Below are 13,989 nucleotides of genomic sequence, written 5' to 3'. Positions count from 1 at the left end.
TCAAGCTAAATAGGTTTGGGCCAGGTTAATACTTGTATGGGAGACAGCTTGGGAATACCAGGTGCTGTGTGACTTTTATAGTTGAGTTGCTGTTTACATTCAATTAGCAAGCTTAAATGTGTTCTGCAAAAAAACTAGCAATTTCTGTTGTTCAGGTTTTGCTCTTGTTATAATTAGATAATCTTTGCATTGTTTTATGGCTTGCGGCCACACCAGCCTGAAAACGCCCGATCTCATTTGACCTCGGAAGCTAAATAGGTTTTGGCCAGGTTAATACTTGTATGGGGGACAGCTTGGGAATACCAGGTGCTGTGTGACTTTTATAGTTGAGTTGCTGTTTACATTCAATTAGCAAGCTTAAATGTGTTCTGCAAAAAAACTAGCAATTTCTGTTGTTCAGGTTTTGCTCTTGTTATAATTAGATAATCTTTGCATTGTTTTATGGCTTACGGCCACACCAGCCTGAAAACGCCCGATTTCATTTGACCTAGGAAGCTAAATAGGTTTAGGCCAGGTTAATACTTGTATGGGAGACAGCTTGGGAATACCAGGTGCTGTGTGACTTTTATAGTTGAGTTGCTGTTTACATTCAATTAGCAAGCTTAAATGTGTTCTGCAAAAAAACTAGCAATTTCTGTTGTTCAGGTTTTGCTCTTGTTATAATTAGATAATCTTTGCATTGTTTTATGGCTTACGGCCACACCAGCCTGAAAACGCCCGATTTCATTTGACCTAGGAAGCTAAATAGGTTTAGGCCAGGTTAATACTTGTATGGGAGACAGCTTGGGAATACCAGGTGCTGTGTGACTTTTATAGTTGAGTTGCTATTTACATTCAATTAGCAAGCTTAAAGGTGTTCTGCAAAAAAAACTAGCAATGTCTGTTGTTCAGGTTTTGCTCTCATTATAAATAGGTCATCTTTGCATTGTTTTACGGCTTACGGCCACACCAGCCTGAAAACGCCCGATCTCATTTGACCTCGGAAGCTAAGCTCGTTTGGGCCTGGTTAGTACTTGGATGGGAGACCACCTGGGAATACCAGGTGCTGTAAGCCTATTAGATTTAATTATCAAGCTAAATAGGTTTGGGCCAGGTTAATACTTGTATGGGAGACAGCTTGGGAATACCAGGTGCTGTGTGACTTTTATAGTTGAGTTGCTGTTTACATTCAATTAGCAAGCTTAAATGTGTTCTGCAAAAAAACTAGCAATTTCTGTTGTTCAGGTTTTGCTCTTGTTATAATTAGATCATCTTTGCATTGTTTTATGGCTTACGGCCACACCAGCCTGAAAACGCCCGATTTCATTTGACCTAGGAAGCTAAATAGGTTTAGGCCAGGTTAATACTTGTATGGGAGACAGCTTGGGAATACCAGGTGCTGTGTGACTTTTATAGTTGAGTTGCTATTTACATTCAATTAGCAAGCTTAAAGGTGTTCTGCAAAAAAAACTAGCAATGTCTGTTGTTCAGGTTTTGCTCTCATTATAAATAGGTCATCTTTGCATTGTTTTACGGCTTACGGCCACACCAGCCTGAAAACGCCCGATCTCATTTGACCTCGGAAGCTAAGCTCGTTTGGGCCTGGTTAGTACTTGGATGGGAGACCACCTGGGAATACCAGGTGCTGTAAGCCTATTAGATTTAATTATCAAGCTAAATAGGTTTGGGCCAGGTTAATACTTGTATGGGAGACAGCTTGGGAATACCAGGTGCTGTGTGACTTTTATAGTTGAGTTGCTGTTTACATTCAATTAGCAAGCTTAAATGTGTTCTGCAAAAAAACTAGCAATTTCTGTTGTTCAGGTTTTGCTCTTGTTATAATTAGATAATCTTTGCATTGTTTTATGGCTTGCGGCCACACCAGCCTGAAAACGCCCGATCTCATTTGACCTCGGAAGCTAAATAGGTTTTGGCCAGGTTAATACTTGTATGGGGGACAGCTTGGGAATACCAGGTGCTGTGTGACTTTTATAGTTGAGTTGCTGTTTACATTCAATTAGCAAGCTTAAATGTGTTCTGCAAAAAACTAGCAATTTCTGTTGTTCAGGTTTTGCTCTTGTTATAATTAGATAATCTTTGCATTGTTTTATGGCTTACGGCCACACCAGCCTGAAAACGCCCGATTTCATTTGACCTAGGAAGCTAAATAGGTTTAGGCCAGGTTAATACTTATATGGGAGACAGCTTGGGAATACCAGGTGCTGTGTGACTTTTATAGTTGAGTTGCTATTTACATTCAATTAGCAAGCTTAAAGGTGTTCTGCAAAAAAAACTAGCAATGTCTGTTGTTCAGGTTTTGCTCTCATTATAAATAGGTCATCTTTGCATTGTTTTACGGCTTACGGCCACACCAGCCTGAAAACGCCCGATCTCATTTGACCTCGGAAGCTAAGCTCGTTTGGGCCTGGTTAGTACTTGGATGGGAGACCACCTGGGAATACCAGGTACTGTAAGCCTATTAGATTTAATTATCAAGCTTAAATGTGTTCTGCAAAAATCTAGCAATTTCTGTTGTTCAGGTTTTGCTCTTGTTATAATTAGATAATCTTTGCATTGTTTTATGGCTTACGGCCACACCAGCCTGAAAACGCCCGATCCTATTTGACCTAGGAAGCTAAATAGGTTTAGGCCAGGTTAATACTTGTATGGGAGACAGCTTGGGAATACCAGGTGCTGTGTGACTTTTATAGTTGAGTTGCTATTTACATTCAATTAGCAAGCTTAAAGGTGTTCTGCAAAAAAAACTAGCAATGTCTGTTGTTCAGGTTTTGCTCTCATTATAAATAGGTCATCTTTGCATTGTTTTACGGCTTACGGCCACACCAGCCTGAAAACGCCCGATCTCATTTGACCTCGGAAGCTAAGCTCGTTTGGGCCTGGTTAGTACTTGGATGGGAGACCACCTGGGAATACCAGGTGCTGTAAGCCTATTAGATTTAATTATCAAGCTAAATAGGTTTGGGCCAGGTTAATACTTGTATGGGAGACAGCTTGGGAATACCAGGTGCTGTGTGACTTTTATAGTTGAGTTGCTGTTTACATTCAATTAGCAAGCTTAAATGTGTTCTGCAAAAAAACTAGCAATTTCTGTTGTTCAGGTTTTGCTCTTGTTATAATTAGATCATCTTTGCATTGTTTTATGGCTTACGGCCACACCAGCCTGAAAACGCCCGATTTCATTTGACCTAGGAAGCTAAATAGGTTTAGGCCAGGTTAATACTTGTATGGGAGACAGCTTGGGAATACCAGGTGCTGTGTGACTTTTATAGTTGAGTTGCTATTTACATTCAATTAGCAAGCTTAAAGGTGTTCTGCAAAAAAAACTAGCAATGTCTGTTGTTCAGGTTTTGCTCTCATTATAAATAGGTCATCTTTGCATTGTTTTACGGCTTACGGCCACACCAGCCTGAAAACGCCCGATCTCATTTGACCTCGGAAGCTAAGCTCGTTTGGGCCTGGTTAGTACTTGGATGGGAGACCACCTGGGAATACCAGGTGCTGTAAGCCTATTAGATTTAATTATCAAGCTAAATAGGTTTGGGCCAGGTTAATACTTGTATGGGAGACAGCTTGGGAATGCCAGGTGCTGTGTGACTTTTATAGTTGAGTTGCTGTTTACATTCAATTAGCAAGCTTAAATGTGTTCTGCAAAAAAACTAGCAATTTCTGTTGTTCAGGTTTTGCTCTTGTTATAATTAGATCATCTTTGCATTGTTTTATGGCTTACGGCCACACCAGCCTGAAAACGCCCGATTTCATTTGACCTAGGAAGCTAAATAGGTTTAGGCCAGGTTAATACTTGTATGGGAGACAGCTTGGGAATACCAGGTGCTGTGTGACTTTTATAGTTGAGTTGCTATTTACATTCAATTAGCAAGCTTAAAGGTGTTCTGCAAAAAAAACTAGCAATGTCTGTTGTTCAGGTTTTGCTCTCATTATAAATAGGTCATCTTTGCATTGTTTTACGGCTTACGGCCACACCAGCCTGAAAACGCCCGATCTCATTTGACCTCGGAAGCTAAGCTCGTTTGGGCCTGGTTAGTACTTGGATGGGAGACCACCTGGGAATACCAGGTGCTGTAAGCCTATTAGATTTAATTATCAAGCTAAATAGGTTTGGGCCAGGTTAATACTTGTATGGGAGACAGCTTGGGAATACCAGGTGCTGTGTGACTTTTATAGTTGAGTTGCTGTTTACATTCAATTAGCAAGCTTAAATGTGTTCTGCAAAAAAACTAGCAATTTCTGTTGTTCAGGTTTTGCTCTTGTTATAATTAGATCATCTTTGCATTGTTTTATGGCTTACGGCCACACCAGCCTGAAAACGCCCGATTTCATTTGACCTAGGAAGCTAAATAGGTTTAGGCCAGGTTAATACTTGTATGGGAGACAGCTTGGGAATACCAGGTGCTGTGTGACTTTTATAGTTGAGTTGCTATTTACATTCAATTAGCAAGCTTAAAGGTGTTCTGCAAAAAAAACTAGCAATGTCTGTTGTTCAGGTTTTGCTCTCATTATAAATAGGTCATCTTTGCATTGTTTTACGGCTTACGGCCACACCAGCCTGAAAACGCCCGATCTCATTTGACCTCGGAAGCTAAGCTCGTTTGGGCCTGGTTAGTACTTGGATGGGAGACCACCTGGGAATACCAGGTGCTGTAAGCCTATTAGATTTAATTATCAAGCTAAATAGGTTTGGGCCAGGTTAATACTTGTATGGGAGACAGCTTGGGAATACCAGGTGCTGTGTGACTTTTATAGTTGAGTTGCTGTTTACATTCAATTAGCAAGCTTAAATGTGTTCTGCAAAAAAACTAGCAATTTCTGTTGTTCAGGTTTTGCTCTTGTTATAATTAGATCATCTTTGCATTGTTTTATGGCTTACGGCCACACCAGCCTGAAAACGCCCGATTTCATTTGACCTAGGAAGCTAAATAGGTTTAGGCCAGGTTAATACTTGTATGGGAGACAGCTTGGGAATACCAGGTGCTGTGTGACTTTTATAGTTGAGTTGCTATTTACATTCAATTAGCAAGCTTAAAGGTGTTCTGCAAAAAAAACTAGCAATGTCTGTTGTTCAGGTTTTGCTCTCATTATAAATAGGTCATCTTTGCATTGTTTTACGGCTTACGGCCACACCAGCCTGAAAACGCCCGATCTCATTTGACCTCGGAAGCTAAGCTCGTTTGGGCCTGGTTAGTACTTGGATGGGAGACCACCTGGGAATACCAGGTGCTGTAAGCCTATTAGATTTAATTATCAAGCTAAATAGGTTTGGGCCAGGTTAATACTTGTATGGGAGACAGCTTGGGAATACCAGGTGCTGTGTGACTTTTATAGTTGAGTTGCTGTTTACATTCAATTAGCAAGCTTAAATGTGTTCTGCAAAAAAACTAGCAATTTCTGTTGTTCAGGTTTTGCTCTTGTTATAATTAGATAATCTTTGCATTGTTTTATGGCTTGCGGCCACACCAGCCTGAAAACGCCCGATCTCATTTGACCTCGGAAGCTAAATAGGTTTTGGCCAGGTTAATACTTGTATGGGGGACAGCTTGGGAATACCAGGTGCTGTGTGACTTTTATAGTTGAGTTGCTGTTTACATTCAATTAGCAAGCTTAAATGTGTTCTGCAAAAAACTAGCAATTTCTGTTGTTCAGGTTTTGCTCTTGTTATAATTAGATAATCTTTGCATTGTTTTATGGCTTACGGCCACACCAGCCTGAAAACGCCCGATTTCATTTGACCTAGGAAGCTAAATAGGTTTAGGCCAGGTTAATACTTATATGGGAGACAGCTTGGGAATACCAGGTGCTGTGTGACTTTTATAGTTGAGTTGCTATTTACATTCAATTAGCAAGCTTAAAGGTGTTCTGCAAAAAAAACTAGCAATGTCTGTTGTTCAGGTTTTGCTCTCATTATAAATAGGTCATCTTTGCATTGTTTTACGGCTTACGGCCACACCAGCCTGAAAACGCCCGATCTCATTTGACCTCGGAAGCTAAGCTCGTTTGGGCCTGGTTAGTACTTGGATGGGAGACCACCTGGGAATACCAGGTACTGTAAGCCTATTAGATTTAATTATCAAGCTTAAATGTGTTCTGCAAAAATCTAGCAATTTCTGTTGTTCAGGTTTTGCTCTTGTTATAATTAGATAATCTTTGCATTGTTTTATGGCTTACGGCCACACCAGCCTGAAAACGCCCGATCCTATTTGACCTAGGAAGCTAAATAGGTTTAGGCCAGGTTAATACTTGTATGGGAGACAGCTTGGGAATACCAGGTGCTGTGTGACTTTTATAGTTGAGTTGCTATTTACATTCAATTAGCAAGCTTAAAGGTGTTCTGCAAAAAAAACTAGCAATGTCTGTTGTTCAGGTTTTGCTCTCATTATAAATAGGTCATCTTTGCATTGTTTTACGGCTTACGGCCACACCAGCCTGAAAACGCCCGATCTCATTTGACCTCGGAAGCTAAGCTCGTTTGGGCCTGGTTAGTACTTGGATGGGAGACCACCTGGGAATACCAGGTGCTGTAAGCCTATTAGATTTAATTATCAAGCTAAATAGGTTTGGGCCAGGTTAATACTTGTATGGGAGACAGCTTGGGAATACCAGGTGCTGTGTGACTTTTATAGTTGAGTTGCTGTTTACATTCAATTAGCAAGCTTAAATGTGTTCTGCAAAAAAACTAGCAATTTCTGTTGTTCAGGTTTTGCTCTTGTTATAATTAGATAATCTTTGCATTGTTTTATGGCTTACGGCCACACCAGCCTGAAAACGCCCGATTTCATTTGACCTAGGAAGCTAAATAGGTTTAGGCCAGGTTAATACTTGTATGGGAGACAGCTTGGGAATACCAGGTGCTGTGTGACTTTTATAGTTGAGTTGCTATTTACATTCAATTAGCAAGCTTAAAGGTGTTCTGCAAAAAAAACTAGCAATGTCTGTTGTTCAGGTTTTGCTCTCATTATAAATAGGTCATCTTTGCATTGTTTTACGGCTTACGGCCACACCAGCCTGAAAACGCCCGATCTCATTTGACCTCGGAAGCTAAGCTCGTTTGGGCCTGGTTAGTACTTGGATGGGAGACCACCTGGGAATACCAGGTGCTGTAAGCCTATTAGATTTAATTATCAAGCTAAATAGGTTTGGGCCAGGTTAATACTTGTATGGGAGACAGCTTGGGAATACCAGGTGCTGTGTGACTTTTATAGTTGAGTTGCTGTTTACATTCAATTAGCAAGCTTAAATGTGTTCTGCAAAAAAACTAGCAATTTCTGTTGTTCAGGTTTTGCTCTTGTTATAATTAGATAATCTTTGCATTGTTTTATGGCTTGCGGCCACACCAGCCTGAAAACGCCCGATCTCATTTGACCTCGGAAGCTAAATAGGTTTTGGCCAGGTTAATACTTGTATGGGGGACAGCTTGGGAATACCAGGTGCTGTGTGACTTTTATAGTTGAGTTGCTGTTTACATTCAATTAGCAAGCTTAAATGTGTTCTGCAAAAAAACTAGCAATTTCTGTTGTTCAGGTTTTGCTCTTGTTATAATTAGATAATCTTTGCATTGTTTTATGGCTTACGGCCACACCAGCCTGAAAACGCCCGATTTCATTTGACCTAGGAAGCTAAATAGGTTTAGGCCAGGTTAATACTTGTATGGGAGACAGCTTGGGAATACCAGGTGCTGTGTGACTTTTATAGTTGAGTTGCTGTTTACATTCAATTAGCAAGCTTAAATGTGTTCTGCAAAAAAACTAGCAATTTCTGTTGTTCAGGTTTTGCTCTTGTTATAATTAGATAATCTTTGCATTGTTTTATGGCTTACGGCCACACCAGCCTGAAAACGCCCGATTTCATTTGACCTAGGAAGCTAAATAGGTTTAGGCCAGGTTAATACTTGTATGGGAGACAGCTTGGGAATACCAGGTGCTGTGTGACTTTTATAGTTGAGTTGCTATTTACATTCAATTAGCAAGCTTAAAGGTGTTCTGCAAAAAAAACTAGCAATGTCTGTTGTTCAGGTTTTGCTCTCATTATAAATAGGTCATCTTTGCATTGTTTTACGGCTTACGGCCACACCAGCCTGAAAACGCCCGATCTCATTTGACCTCGGAAGCTAAGCTCGTTTGGGCCTGGTTAGTACTTGGATGGGAGACCACCTGGGAATACCAGGTACTGTAAGCCTATTAGATTTAATTATCAAGCTTAAATGTGTTCTGCAAAAATCTAGCAATTTCTGTTGTTCAGGTTTTGCTCTTGTTATAATTAGATAATCTTTGCATTGTTTTATGGCTTACGGCCACACCAGCCTGAAAACGCCCGATCCTATTTGACCTAGGAAGCTAAATAGGTTTAGGCCAGGTTAATACTTGTATGGGAGACAGCTTGGGAATACCAGGTGCTGTGTGACTTTTATAGTTGAGTTGCTATTTACATTCAATTAGCAAGCTTAAAGGTGTTCTGCAAAAAAAACTAGCAATGTCTGTTGTTCAGGTTTTGCTCTCATTATAAATAGGTCATCTTTGCATTGTTTTACGGCTTACGGCCACACCAGCCTGAAAACGCCCGATCTCATTTGACCTCGGAAGCTAAGCTCGTTTGGGCCTGGTTAGTACTTGGATGGGAGACCACCTGGGAATACCAGGTGCTGTAAGCCTATTAGATTTAATTATCAAGCTAAATAGGTTTGGGCCAGGTTAATACTTGTATGGGAGACAGCTTGGGAATACCAGGTGCTGTGTGACTTTTATAGTTGAGTTGCTGTTTACATTCAATTAGCAAGCTTAAATGTGTTCTGCAAAAAAACTAGCAATTTCTGTTGTTCAGGTTTTGCTCTTGTTATAATTAGATCATCTTTGCATTGTTTTATGGCTTACGGCCACACCAGCCTGAAAACGCCCGATTTCATTTGACCTAGGAAGCTAAATAGGTTTAGGCCAGGTTAATACTTGTATGGGAGACAGGCTTGGGAATACCAGGTGCTGTGTGACTTTTATAGTTGAGTTGCTATTTACATTCAATTAGCAAGCTTAAAGGTGTTCTGCAAAAAAAAACTAGCAATGTCTGTTGTTCAGGTTTTGCTCTCATTATAAATAGGTCATCTTTGCATTGTTTTACGGCTTACGGCCACACCAGCCTGAAAACGCCCGATCTCATTTGACCTCGGAAGCTAAGCTCGTTTGGGCCTGGTTAGTACTTGGATGGGAGACCACCTGGGAATACCAGGTGCTGTAAGCCTATTAGATTTAATTATCAAGCTAAATAGGTTTGGGCCAGGTTAATACTTGTATGGGAGACAGCTTGGGAATACCAGGTGCTGTGTGACTTTTATAGTTGAGTTGCTGTTTACATTCAATTAGCAAGCTTAAATGTGTTCTGCAAAAAAACTAGCAATTTCTGTTGTTCAGGTTTTGCTCTTGTTATAATTAGATAATCTTTGCATTGTTTTATGGCTTGCGGCCACACCAGCCTGAAAACGCCCGATCTCATTTGACCTCGGAAGCTAAATAGGTTTTGGCCAGGTTAATACTTGTATGGGGGACAGCTTGGGAATACCAGGTGCTGTGTGACTTTTATAGTTGAGTTGCTGTTTACATTCAATTAGCAAGCTTAAATGTGTTCTGCAAAAAACTAGCAATTTCTGTTGTTCAGGTTTTGCTCTTGTTATAATTAGATAATCTTTGCATTGTTTTATGGCTTACGGCCACACCAGCCTGAAAACGCCCGATTTCATTTGACCTAGGAAGCTAAATAGGTTTAGGCCAGGTTAATACTTATATGGGAGACAGCTTGGGAATACCAGGTGCTGTGTGACTTTTAATAGTTGAGTTGCTATTTACATTCAATTAGCAAGCTTAAAGGTGTTCTGCAAAAAAAACTAGCAATGTCTGTTGTTCAGGTTTTGCTCTCATTATAAATAGGTCATCTTTGCATTGTTTTACGGCTTACGGCCCCAGCCTGAAAACGCCCGATCTCATTTGACCTCGGAAGCTAAGCTCGTTTGGGCCTGGTTAGTACTTGGATGGGAGACCACCTGGGAATACCAGGTGCTGTAAGCCTATTAGATTTAATTATCAAGCTAAATAGGTTTGGGCCAGGTTAATACTTGTATGGGAGACAGCTTGGGAATACCAGGTGCTGTGTGACTTTTATAGTTGAGTTGCTGTTTACATTCAATTAGCAAGCTTAAATGTGTTCTGCAAAAAAACTAGCAATTTCTGTTGTTCAGGTTTTGCTCTTGTTATAATTAGATAATCTTTGCATTGTTTATGGCTTGCGGCCACACCAGCCTGAAAACGCCCCGATCTCATTTGACCTCGGAAGCTAAATAGGTTTTGGCCAGGTTAATACTTGTATGGGAGACAGCTTGGGAATACCAGGTGCTGTGTGACTTTTATAGTTGAGTTGCTGTTTACATTCAATTAGCAAGCTTAAATGTGTTCTGCAAAAAACTAGCAATTTCTGTTGTTCAGGTTTTGCTCTTGTTATAATTAGATAATCTTTGCATTGTTTTATGGCTTACGGCCACACCAGCCTGAAAACGCCCGATTTCATTTGACCTAGGAAGCTAAATAGGTTTAGGCCAGGTTAATACTTATATGGGAGACAGCTTGGGAATACCAGGTGCTGTGTGACTTTTATAGTTGAGTTGCTATTTACATTCAATTAGCAAGCTTAAAGGTGTTCTGCAAAAAAAACTAGCAATGTCTGTTGTTCAGGTTTTGCTCTCATTATAAATAGGTCATCTTTGCATTGTTTTACGGCTTACGGCCACACCAGCCTGAAAACGCCCGATCTCATTTGACCTCGGAAGCTAAGCTCGTTTGGGCCTGGTTAGTACTTGGATGGGAGACCACCTGGGAATACCAGGTACTGTAAGCCTATTAGATTTAATTATCAAGCTTAAATGTGTTCTGCAAAAATCTAGCAATTTCTGTTGTTCAGGTTTTGCTCTTGTTATAATTAGATAATCTTTGCATTGTTTTATGGCTTACGGCCACACCAGCCTGAAAACGCCCGATCCTATTTGACCTAGGAAGCTAAATAGGTTTAGGCCAGGTTAATACTTGTATGGGAGACAGCTTGGGAATACCAGGTGCTGTGTGACTTTTATAGTTGAGTTGCTATTTACATTCAATTAGCAAGCTTAAAGGTGTTCTGCAAAAAAAACTAGCAATGTCTGTTGTTCAGGTTTTTGCTCTCATTATAAATAGGTCATCTTTGCATTGTTTTACGGCTTACGGCCACACCAGCCTGAAAACGCCCGATCTCATTTGACCTCGGAAGCTAAGCTCGTTTGGGCCTGGTTAGTACTTGGATGGGAGACCACCTGGGAATACCAGGTGCTGTAAGCCTATTAGATTTAATTATCAAGCTAAATAGGTTTGGGCCAGGTTAATACTTGTATGGGAGACAGCTTGGGAATGCCAGGTGCTGTGTGACTTTTATAGTTGAGTTGCTGTTTACATTCAATTAGCAAGCTTAAATGTGTTCTGCAAAAAAAACTAGCAATTTCTGTTGTTCAGGTTTTGCTCTTGTTATAATTAGATAATCTTTGCATTGTTTTATGGCTTACGGCCACACCAGCCTGAAAACGCCCGATTTCATTTGACCTAGGAAGCTAAATAGGTTTAGGCCAGGTTAATACTTGTATGGGAGACAGCTTGGGAATACCAGGTGCTGTGTGACTTTTATAGTTGAGTTGCTATTTACATTCAATTAGCAAGCTTAAAGGTGTTCTGCAAAAAAAACTAGCAATGTCTGTTGTTCAGGTTTTGCTCTCATTATAAATAGGTCATCTTTGCATTGTTTTACGGCTTACGGCCACACCAGCCTGAAAACGCCCGATCTCATTTGACCTCGGAAGCTAAGCTCGTTTGGGCCTGGTTAGTACTTGGATGGGAGACCACCTGGGAATACCAGGTGCTGTAAGCCTATTAGATTTAATTATCAAGCTAAATAGGTTTGGGCCAGGTTAATACTTGTATGGGAGACAGCTTGGGAATACCAGGTGCTGTGTGACTTTTATAGTTGAGTTGCTGTTTACATTCAATTAGCAAGCTTAAATGTGTTCTGCAAAAAAACTAGCAATTTCTGTTGTTCAGGTTTTGCTCTTGTTATAATTAGATCATCTTTGCATTGTTTTATGGCTTACGGCCACACCAGCCTGAAAAACGCCCGATTTCATTTGACCTAGGAAGCTAAATAGGTTTAGGCCAGGTTAATACTTGTATGGGAGACAGCTTGGGAATACCAGGTGCTGTGTGACTTTTATAGTTGAGTTGCTATTTACATTCAATTAGCAAGCTTAAAGGTGTTCTGCAAAAAAAACTAGCAATGTCTGTTGTTCAGGTTTTGCTCTCATTATAAATAGGTCATCTTTGCATTGTTTTACGGCTTACGGCCACACCAGCCTGAAAACGCCCGATCTCATTTGACCTCGGAAGCTAAGCTCGTTTGGGCCTGGTTAGTACTTGGATGGGAGACCACCTGGGAATACCAGGTGCTGTAAGCCTATTAGATTTAATTATCAAGCTAAATAGGTTTGGGCCAGGTTAATACTTGTATGGGAGACAGCTTGGGAATACCAGGTGCTGTGTGACTTTTATAGTTGAGTTGCTGTTTACATTCAATTAGCAAGCTTAAATGTGTTCTGCAAAAAAACTAGCAATTTCTGTTGTTCAGGTTTTGCTCTTGTTATAATTAGATAATCTTTGCATTGTTTTATGGCTTGCGGCCACACCAGCCTGAAAACGCCCGATCTCATTTGACCTCGGAAGCTAAATAGGTTTTGGCCAGGTTAATACTTGTATGGGGGACAGCTTGGGAATACCAGGTGCTGTGTGACTTTTATAGTTGAGTTGCTGTTTACATTCAATTAGCAAGCTTAAATGTGTTCTGCAAAAAAACTAGCAATTTCTGTTGTTCAGGTTTTGCTCTTGTTATAATTAGATAATCTTTGCATTGTTTTATGGCTTACGGCCACACCAGCCTGAAAACGCCCGATTTCATTTGACCTAGGAAGCTAAATAGGTTTAGGCCAGGTTAATACTTGTATGGGAGACAGCTTGGGAATACCAGGTGCTGTGTGACTTTTATAGTTGAGTTGCTGTTTACATTCAATTAGCAAGCTTAAATGTGTTCTGCAAAAAAACTAGCAATTTCTGTTGTTCAGGTTTTGCTCTTGTTATAATTAGATAATCTTTGCATTGTTTTATGGCTTACGGCCACACCAGCCTGAAAACGCCCGATTTCATTTGACCTAGGAAGCTAAATAGGTTTAGGCCAGGTTAATACTTGTATGGGAGACAGCTTGGGAATACCAGGTGCTGTGTGACTTTTATAGTTGAGTTGCTATTTACATTCAATTAGCAAGCTTAAAGGTGTTCTGCAAAAAAAACTAGCAATGTCTGTTGTTCAGGTTTTGCTCTCATTATAAATAGGTCATCTTTGCATTGTTTTACGGCTTACGGCCACACCAGCCTGAAAACGCCCGATCTCATTTGACCTCGGAAGCTAAGCTCGTTTGGGCCTGGTTAGTACTTGGATGGGAGACCACCTGGGAATACCAGGTGCTGTAAAGCCTATTAGATTTAATTATCAAGCTAAATAGGTTTGGGCCAGGTTAATACTTGTATGGGAGACAGCTTGGGAATACCAGGTGCTGTGTGACTTTTATAGTTGAGTTGCTGTTTACATTCAATTAGCAAGCTTAAATGTGTTCTGCAAAAAAACTAGCAATTTCTGTTGTTCAGGTTTTGCTCTTGTTATAATTAGATCATCTTTGCATTGTTTTATGGCTTACGGCCACACCAGCCTGAAAACGCCCGATTTCATTTGACCTAGGAAGCTAAATAGGTTTAGGCCAGGTTAATACTTGTATGGGAGACAGCTTGGGAATACCAGGTGCTGTGTGACTTTTATAGTTGAGTTGCTATTTACATTCAATTAGCAAGCTTAAAGGTGTTCTGCAAAAAAAAACTAGCA

At 40.4% G+C, this 13,989-nt stretch overlaps 20 non-coding genes and 25 pseudogenes across 20 annotated transcripts; all 45 read left to right on the top strand.

Moving 5' to 3' along the window:
* The first annotated feature begins 199 nt into the window (after positions 1 to 199).
* On the top strand, positions 200 to 318 carry LOC143516019 (5S ribosomal RNA; annotated as a pseudogene).
* A 126-nt stretch (positions 319 to 444) lies between these two features.
* On the top strand, positions 445 to 563 carry LOC143515403 (5S ribosomal RNA; annotated as a pseudogene).
* A 126-nt stretch (positions 564 to 689) lies between these two features.
* On the top strand, positions 690 to 808 carry LOC143515402 (5S ribosomal RNA; annotated as a pseudogene).
* A 127-nt stretch (positions 809 to 935) lies between these two features.
* Positions 936 to 1,054, top strand: LOC143515752 (5S ribosomal RNA). Its single transcript, XR_013131314.1, has one exon. It is a non-coding gene; the product is annotated as a 5S ribosomal RNA (ribosomal RNA).
* Positions 1,055 to 1,268: 214 nt separating this feature from the next.
* On the top strand, positions 1,269 to 1,387 carry LOC143515401 (5S ribosomal RNA; annotated as a pseudogene).
* Positions 1,388 to 1,514: 127 nt separating this feature from the next.
* On the top strand, positions 1,515 to 1,633 carry LOC143515751 (5S ribosomal RNA). Its single transcript, XR_013131313.1, has one exon. It is a non-coding gene; the product is annotated as a 5S ribosomal RNA (ribosomal RNA).
* Positions 1,634 to 1,847: 214 nt separating this feature from the next.
* On the top strand, positions 1,848 to 1,966 carry LOC143516018 (5S ribosomal RNA; annotated as a pseudogene).
* A 371-nt stretch (positions 1,967 to 2,337) lies between these two features.
* Positions 2,338 to 2,456, top strand: LOC143515928 (5S ribosomal RNA). The gene has a single exon (XR_013131484.1). It is a non-coding gene; the product is annotated as a 5S ribosomal RNA (ribosomal RNA).
* Positions 2,457 to 2,563: 107 nt separating this feature from the next.
* LOC143516057 (5S ribosomal RNA) lies at positions 2,564 to 2,682 on the top strand (annotated as a pseudogene).
* A 127-nt stretch (positions 2,683 to 2,809) lies between these two features.
* On the top strand, positions 2,810 to 2,928 carry LOC143515750 (5S ribosomal RNA). The gene has a single exon (XR_013131312.1). It is a non-coding gene; the product is annotated as a 5S ribosomal RNA (ribosomal RNA).
* A 214-nt stretch (positions 2,929 to 3,142) lies between these two features.
* On the top strand, positions 3,143 to 3,261 carry LOC143515400 (5S ribosomal RNA; annotated as a pseudogene).
* Positions 3,262 to 3,388: 127 nt separating this feature from the next.
* Positions 3,389 to 3,507, top strand: LOC143515749 (5S ribosomal RNA). The gene has a single exon (XR_013131311.1). It is a non-coding gene; the product is annotated as a 5S ribosomal RNA (ribosomal RNA).
* Positions 3,508 to 3,721: 214 nt separating this feature from the next.
* LOC143515399 (5S ribosomal RNA) lies at positions 3,722 to 3,840 on the top strand (annotated as a pseudogene).
* Positions 3,841 to 3,967: 127 nt separating this feature from the next.
* Positions 3,968 to 4,086, top strand: LOC143515748 (5S ribosomal RNA). Its single transcript, XR_013131310.1, has one exon. It is a non-coding gene; the product is annotated as a 5S ribosomal RNA (ribosomal RNA).
* A 214-nt stretch (positions 4,087 to 4,300) lies between these two features.
* On the top strand, positions 4,301 to 4,419 carry LOC143515397 (5S ribosomal RNA; annotated as a pseudogene).
* A 127-nt stretch (positions 4,420 to 4,546) lies between these two features.
* Positions 4,547 to 4,665, top strand: LOC143515747 (5S ribosomal RNA). Its single transcript, XR_013131309.1, has one exon. It is a non-coding gene; the product is annotated as a 5S ribosomal RNA (ribosomal RNA).
* Positions 4,666 to 4,879: 214 nt separating this feature from the next.
* LOC143515396 (5S ribosomal RNA) lies at positions 4,880 to 4,998 on the top strand (annotated as a pseudogene).
* A 127-nt stretch (positions 4,999 to 5,125) lies between these two features.
* Positions 5,126 to 5,244, top strand: LOC143515746 (5S ribosomal RNA). Its single transcript, XR_013131308.1, has one exon. It is a non-coding gene; the product is annotated as a 5S ribosomal RNA (ribosomal RNA).
* Positions 5,245 to 5,458: 214 nt separating this feature from the next.
* Positions 5,459 to 5,577, top strand: LOC143516017 (5S ribosomal RNA; annotated as a pseudogene).
* A 371-nt stretch (positions 5,578 to 5,948) lies between these two features.
* Positions 5,949 to 6,067, top strand: LOC143515927 (5S ribosomal RNA). Its single transcript, XR_013131483.1, has one exon. It is a non-coding gene; the product is annotated as a 5S ribosomal RNA (ribosomal RNA).
* Positions 6,068 to 6,174: 107 nt separating this feature from the next.
* On the top strand, positions 6,175 to 6,293 carry LOC143516056 (5S ribosomal RNA; annotated as a pseudogene).
* A 127-nt stretch (positions 6,294 to 6,420) lies between these two features.
* LOC143515745 (5S ribosomal RNA) lies at positions 6,421 to 6,539 on the top strand. The gene has a single exon (XR_013131307.1). It is a non-coding gene; the product is annotated as a 5S ribosomal RNA (ribosomal RNA).
* Positions 6,540 to 6,753: 214 nt separating this feature from the next.
* On the top strand, positions 6,754 to 6,872 carry LOC143515395 (5S ribosomal RNA; annotated as a pseudogene).
* Positions 6,873 to 6,999: 127 nt separating this feature from the next.
* Positions 7,000 to 7,118, top strand: LOC143515744 (5S ribosomal RNA). Its single transcript, XR_013131306.1, has one exon. It is a non-coding gene; the product is annotated as a 5S ribosomal RNA (ribosomal RNA).
* Positions 7,119 to 7,332: 214 nt separating this feature from the next.
* Positions 7,333 to 7,451, top strand: LOC143516016 (5S ribosomal RNA; annotated as a pseudogene).
* Positions 7,452 to 7,577: 126 nt separating this feature from the next.
* LOC143515394 (5S ribosomal RNA) lies at positions 7,578 to 7,696 on the top strand (annotated as a pseudogene).
* A 126-nt stretch (positions 7,697 to 7,822) lies between these two features.
* LOC143515393 (5S ribosomal RNA) lies at positions 7,823 to 7,941 on the top strand (annotated as a pseudogene).
* A 127-nt stretch (positions 7,942 to 8,068) lies between these two features.
* On the top strand, positions 8,069 to 8,187 carry LOC143515925 (5S ribosomal RNA). The gene has a single exon (XR_013131481.1). It is a non-coding gene; the product is annotated as a 5S ribosomal RNA (ribosomal RNA).
* A 107-nt stretch (positions 8,188 to 8,294) lies between these two features.
* LOC143516054 (5S ribosomal RNA) lies at positions 8,295 to 8,413 on the top strand (annotated as a pseudogene).
* A 127-nt stretch (positions 8,414 to 8,540) lies between these two features.
* On the top strand, positions 8,541 to 8,659 carry LOC143515743 (5S ribosomal RNA). Its single transcript, XR_013131305.1, has one exon. It is a non-coding gene; the product is annotated as a 5S ribosomal RNA (ribosomal RNA).
* A 462-nt stretch (positions 8,660 to 9,121) lies between these two features.
* On the top strand, positions 9,122 to 9,240 carry LOC143515741 (5S ribosomal RNA). The gene has a single exon (XR_013131303.1). It is a non-coding gene; the product is annotated as a 5S ribosomal RNA (ribosomal RNA).
* A 214-nt stretch (positions 9,241 to 9,454) lies between these two features.
* Positions 9,455 to 9,573, top strand: LOC143516015 (5S ribosomal RNA; annotated as a pseudogene).
* Positions 9,574 to 9,945: 372 nt separating this feature from the next.
* On the top strand, positions 9,946 to 10,061 carry LOC143515999 (5S ribosomal RNA). The gene has a single exon (XR_013131552.1). It is a non-coding gene; the product is annotated as a 5S ribosomal RNA (ribosomal RNA).
* A 213-nt stretch (positions 10,062 to 10,274) lies between these two features.
* Positions 10,275 to 10,394, top strand: LOC143516052 (5S ribosomal RNA; annotated as a pseudogene).
* A 371-nt stretch (positions 10,395 to 10,765) lies between these two features.
* On the top strand, positions 10,766 to 10,884 carry LOC143515924 (5S ribosomal RNA). Its single transcript, XR_013131480.1, has one exon. It is a non-coding gene; the product is annotated as a 5S ribosomal RNA (ribosomal RNA).
* A 107-nt stretch (positions 10,885 to 10,991) lies between these two features.
* On the top strand, positions 10,992 to 11,110 carry LOC143516053 (5S ribosomal RNA; annotated as a pseudogene).
* A 128-nt stretch (positions 11,111 to 11,238) lies between these two features.
* Positions 11,239 to 11,357, top strand: LOC143515740 (5S ribosomal RNA). Its single transcript, XR_013131302.1, has one exon. It is a non-coding gene; the product is annotated as a 5S ribosomal RNA (ribosomal RNA).
* A 215-nt stretch (positions 11,358 to 11,572) lies between these two features.
* Positions 11,573 to 11,691, top strand: LOC143515392 (5S ribosomal RNA; annotated as a pseudogene).
* Positions 11,692 to 11,818: 127 nt separating this feature from the next.
* Positions 11,819 to 11,937, top strand: LOC143515739 (5S ribosomal RNA). The gene has a single exon (XR_013131301.1). It is a non-coding gene; the product is annotated as a 5S ribosomal RNA (ribosomal RNA).
* A 461-nt stretch (positions 11,938 to 12,398) lies between these two features.
* On the top strand, positions 12,399 to 12,517 carry LOC143515738 (5S ribosomal RNA). The gene has a single exon (XR_013131300.1). It is a non-coding gene; the product is annotated as a 5S ribosomal RNA (ribosomal RNA).
* Positions 12,518 to 12,731: 214 nt separating this feature from the next.
* Positions 12,732 to 12,850, top strand: LOC143516014 (5S ribosomal RNA; annotated as a pseudogene).
* Positions 12,851 to 12,976: 126 nt separating this feature from the next.
* LOC143515391 (5S ribosomal RNA) lies at positions 12,977 to 13,095 on the top strand (annotated as a pseudogene).
* Positions 13,096 to 13,221: 126 nt separating this feature from the next.
* LOC143515390 (5S ribosomal RNA) lies at positions 13,222 to 13,340 on the top strand (annotated as a pseudogene).
* A 127-nt stretch (positions 13,341 to 13,467) lies between these two features.
* Positions 13,468 to 13,586, top strand: LOC143515991 (5S ribosomal RNA). Its single transcript, XR_013131545.1, has one exon. It is a non-coding gene; the product is annotated as a 5S ribosomal RNA (ribosomal RNA).
* A 215-nt stretch (positions 13,587 to 13,801) lies between these two features.
* Positions 13,802 to 13,920, top strand: LOC143515388 (5S ribosomal RNA; annotated as a pseudogene).
* Positions 13,921 to 13,989: the final 69 nt, after the last annotated feature.

Source organism: Brachyhypopomus gauderio, chromosome 5 (genome assembly GCF_052324685.1).
Source record: "Brachyhypopomus gauderio isolate BG-103 chromosome 5, BGAUD_0.2, whole genome shotgun sequence".
NCBI lineage: Eukaryota > Metazoa > Chordata > Actinopteri > Gymnotiformes > Hypopomidae > Brachyhypopomus > Brachyhypopomus gauderio.
Note: the sequence above shows the minus strand (reverse complement) of the source record. Positions and strands in the feature narration are given on the sequence as shown.